This window comes from Gastrolobium bilobum, unplaced genomic scaffold (assembly GCF_033153095.1).
Source record: "Gastrolobium bilobum isolate Gb01-03AN ecotype WA unplaced genomic scaffold, APGP_CSIRO_Gbil_v1 utg19092, whole genome shotgun sequence".
Classification (NCBI taxonomy): domain Eukaryota; kingdom Viridiplantae; phylum Streptophyta; class Magnoliopsida; order Fabales; family Fabaceae; genus Gastrolobium; species Gastrolobium bilobum.
Window position 1 is genome coordinate 193,826 of NW_026896119.1, and position 4,624 is coordinate 198,449.

Below are 4,624 nucleotides of genomic sequence, written 5' to 3' on the forward strand. Positions count from 1 at the left end.
CAATATATATAATCCTGGCTGGAAAAATCATCCCAATCTCAAATGGAGCCAGAATTTGCAAAGTGCACCATTCCAGCAGAATCGGCAAAGTGCACCATTCCAGCAGAGGCAGCAGTTTGTACCTTCACAACAGAGGCACAGTTTTCAACAATTTGCACCTCCACAGCCAATGCAGCAGCAGCAAATGCAACAGCCACCAGTGCACCAGCAAGCTAGTAGCAATGGCCCTTCTTTGGAGGATTTAGTGAAGCAGATGGCATCTAACAATCTGCAGTTCCAGCAGATTACTGAGTCTTCCCTCCAGAATCTGCAAACACAGATTGGCCAACTTGCAACGTCAATGAGTCAAAATCAACAAGCAAGTGGCAGCTCCCTTCCATCCCAAACAGTTCCAAATCCAAAAGGAAGCGAAAATGTGAGTGCTATTACTCTGCGGTCTGGCAAGCATATGGAGGACCTAAACCACACTGCTGCTGAGTCATCTAAGGGAAGTGACACTAGCACCAAGAAGCAGAGCACTGATACATCTGATCATCCTGTTTTCTGCATTGATGTGATAAATGAAGTTGTTGAGGATTTTTCTCCTGAATTCCTTGCTGATTTTTCTGATTTTTCATCTATTCATGGTTCTGATTTCAGTGATTGTAGTGATAGTCAAGAGTGCATTGTGTGTGCTGAAATAGCATCACATCTTTCTGGTTTTAACGATGCACTTATTGATGAATCTGATTCTGAGTGCGAATCTGCATTATCTGAATTGCCTGCTGATATTTTTGATGATCCTAATTCTGTTTCTGAGAATTTGTTTACAGGCATAGCTGCTGACTTGTTTTCTGCAGAATTTGCACTCGCTAGACTTCTCCCACCCACTGAGCAGCCACCTAAGTTGGAACTAAAGGTTCTGCCTGACCATCTGAAGTATTCATATCTGGAGGAAAATGAACAGTTACATGTGATAGTGGCCAAAAACCTTCTACCTGAGCAGGAGGAAAAGCTTTTAACATTGCTGAAAGTAAGTAAGAAGGCAATTGGATGGACTTTAGCAGATAATGTGGAAATCAGCCCTTCCATGTTCATGCACCGCATTTTGCTTGAAGAAAGTGTTAAACCAGTGAGGAAGAAATCAAGCTACTTGATGCTGTTTATTCTCCTTAGGGAGTTTAGGGAGTTCTCTTCCTTCTTTTTCTTTTCTTTCTGTTATTTGCATTTTTATTTTTCTTTTCCTTTCTTTCTTTTAGTTTATGATTTTTCATAGGTAGATTTTCCTTTTCTTTCTGGTAATTATTAAGTGGTACATGGATATACTTAAATCACAGGGTTTGATAGAAATTTCTGCTTAGGCTTAGTTCTTGATTCTTGAATTGCATTACTTGCTGCTTGATACTGTGCTGCTGATTGCATGATGTGGTATACCCTTGTGAGGTTTTTGAGCCTGTAGACATGGTCTTTCTCTGTAGGCCAGTTTTTCTTTCTTGTGTGATTCTGCTCTTGATTGTTGTCCTCTAGAACTTGCTCTTGTTCTTTTTGAAACTGCATTTTTCACTTGCATGCATGAATATGATTGAGGCATTCTTTCTTTCTTTACCCACTTTAGCCAGATAGCCATCCCTTATATTATTATCCCTTACTGAGTCCTTTTGAGCCTTTATATCCTTTATTTCTTAAGCCGCATTACAAGCCTAAGTGAAAAACCAATTAATTCCACTCCCTGGAGTTTTACTGAGCATTGGTTTCATTTTGATGTTGTGTTTAAGTGTGAGGGTTTGCCCGAGACGGACAAAAGTTTAAGTGTGGGGGGTGACATATGTGGTTGTACTTATGTGGTTTTTCTTCAAAAATAAAAAAAACAAAAAAACAAAACAAAAACAAAAACAAAACAAAACAAAACAAAAAAAAAAATTAGAATTGTGTTTATTTCTATCTTTTCATTATATTTGTTTTATGTTCTTAGTTTAGTTCTTAACTTTTGCTCTTTGTAAATTTCTGGGGTGTTTAACTTTCTCTTCCATATTCATCCATACCTTTACCTCAGCCCCATTACACCCCTACATAAAGCCCTCTTGATTTGTGCATGCATGTGTTATTAGCAGTGGAGAAGTAGAACTTGAGCAAGCCTATGGTAGGATGATTTTCTTGAGTTGATTTGAGTGATATACTGAATTAACTGATACACTTGAGAAAAAAACTGAGAGCATCCTGTGAGGAACCATTTTTGTGTAGTTAGCAGTTGCAGTTGAAATTGACAGGTCTTGTGATTTGAGATTAAGGAATTTTTGTCCTGGTTGTTTTATCTGTTCAAGACTTGTGATTTTTGTTATCTTTTGTATACTTGCTAATTATTAGGAAGGATAGATTGATCTTCACTCTTCTCTTATTTCTTTGCTTTCTTTTGCTATTCTAGTTTTTGCCCAGGAGTGCAAAAAGATAAGTGTGGGGGAATTTGATAACTCATATTTTATTACACTTATTTGTTACTCTTGATTAGTATTTTTAGGATTTATTTGAATAAAATAATGATGTTTTGAGTTAATTTACATTTTTAGTTTTTGATTGGGTTTAATTTATTTTCGTCAGAATTTTTAAGCTTTACGTTACTTCTGTATTTTGGCCATATCTTGGTCCACAGTTGTCGGATTGACTCCGTTCTTGTTGGGTTTTTCAGATAACACTGAGGGCTACAATTCTTATGAAGAGCTCGAAGCCCAATTCGGGTTGGAAGCTAGTCTATTTCTTGCGCCAAGTTGGACACATTTTGCTGAAGTTTTATTTTATTTTATTTATTTTATTTCGTATTTTAGACATATGGGCCGGTCAGAACTAAACCCTAACCCGCTTTGGGTAGGGATATATGATGGCAGAGTAGTAAACATTGGATTCATTCTGAAATTTTTGAAATTGAGGATCAAAGTATTTTCTCTGAAGCGTTCTTCGCGTTCTTCATCTTTTTCTTCTTCTTCTTTTTATTTTAATCATGTTTACCTTAGCCATGCGAGGCTAAGAACCTTTTAATCAACCTAAGGGTAACGGATTCCATGGATTGGTCTTGAGGGTCTGCGCTTTATTTTAAATCAGTCTTGTTTCCCTTCCCAACTCAGATTGATATCGTGCGATCGTGGATATTCAATCTGAGGTTCGCGATTGCGATTACGGAAAGGGATTAATCATCAGATTTGATGATTAGGTTGATTGACCCTATGACCTTAAATCAAGCGGGCTGATACTCTGCGATTGTATGAGTAGAAGCACCGTATTTGATCAAATGCTAAGCGATCGCTTAGAGAGGGTTGTCAATTGGAAATAAGAATTCTGATTCGATTGACAAATCAATCACGATTCTGATATCTTCTTATCCAAGGAAAGACATCCATGGAACCCAAACCTTAGGTTGGTTATTTTTAATTACGAATTTTAAATCCAATTTCATATTCTTCTTTTTAAAATTATTCAACCAAAATTCAAAAACCCCCCCTTTTTAATTTCTGTTTTGATAAACGATTTTATCCAAGCAATTTCCTTGAGAGAGACGGCTTAGGGTTTCCACTCTACTACAAATTTTTTGAACCTTAATAAAAAAATAATTTTTAATTTGCGCGAGTTCGACAGCTCGTGTCAGCCGTTGCCGGGGTTAGAAACACTAACTGTTGTTCTTATCATTGTCTTCTAACACATATACTGTATATCTGACTTTAATTTTATATTTTCTTCTTTATTACTGAATCTACTGTGCATATATATGCCCTCTGCTATTGGTTTATGAGTGAAGAGTTTGAAACAGACTCTAACCACTCCATTGAAGTACCTGAGTTTCTCTTTGATCCTAAGCCAGAACGCACACTCCATAGGAGAAGAAGGAACCTCAGGGAAAGATTTCCTGAAAACATGGCTAATTACAATAATAACAATGAAGAGGTTCCCCCTGAACAGAACTTCAGAACTTTGGGTGCTCCTTTCAGGAACAGACCAGATAGAGGAGTAATCCTTCCCCCTGTAGCACCAAATTTTGAACTAAAACCTATCATGTTCCACATGATTAGGGAAGCAGGGGTCTTCAATGGACTCCCTGCAGAAGATCCTTACACACAGCTCACCACATTCCAAGATATCTGTGATAATTTTAAAGCCGAGGGTGTAACAGAGGAGAGCATGAGAATGAGGTTATTCCCTCACTCCTTGGGTTTAAGAGCTAAAACATGGATGAAAACTCTCACCCCTGGATCAATCCACACATGGCAAGAACTCTCTAACAAGTTCATAGAGAGATTTCTCCCAATGTCTCGACAAGCTGAAGTTAGAGCTGAAATCTCTAACTTCAGAATGTTTCATGGAGAGAATCTCTATGAAGCATGGGAGAGATACAAGGACATCATAAGAAAATATCCAAACCATGGGGTAGAGAGTTGGGGAGTGACTTGATCATACTTCTCAGTCTCACTTAGATTTTGCTGCAGGAGGATATTTCTTTACAGGAACACTTGAATCAAGATACGAAATCATAGAAGGGACTGCTGAAAGATGTCTCCAATGGCCAATAGACAGAGTGAGCCCAGTAAGGAAGCCAGGCATGCTAGAACTAGATAAACAAACTGCCATGGAAGCCCAGTTGACATCACTCATGAATGAAGTG

At 37.9% G+C, this 4,624-nt stretch overlaps 1 non-coding gene across 1 annotated transcript; it reads right to left on the reverse strand.

Moving 5' to 3' along the window:
- Window positions 1-4,284: 4,284 nt before the first annotated feature.
- Window positions 4,285-4,391, reverse strand: LOC133297892 (small nucleolar RNA R71). The gene has a single exon (XR_009749690.1). It is a non-coding gene; the product is annotated as a small nucleolar RNA R71 (small nucleolar RNA).
- Between the last annotated feature and the right edge of the window lie 233 nt (window positions 4,392-4,624).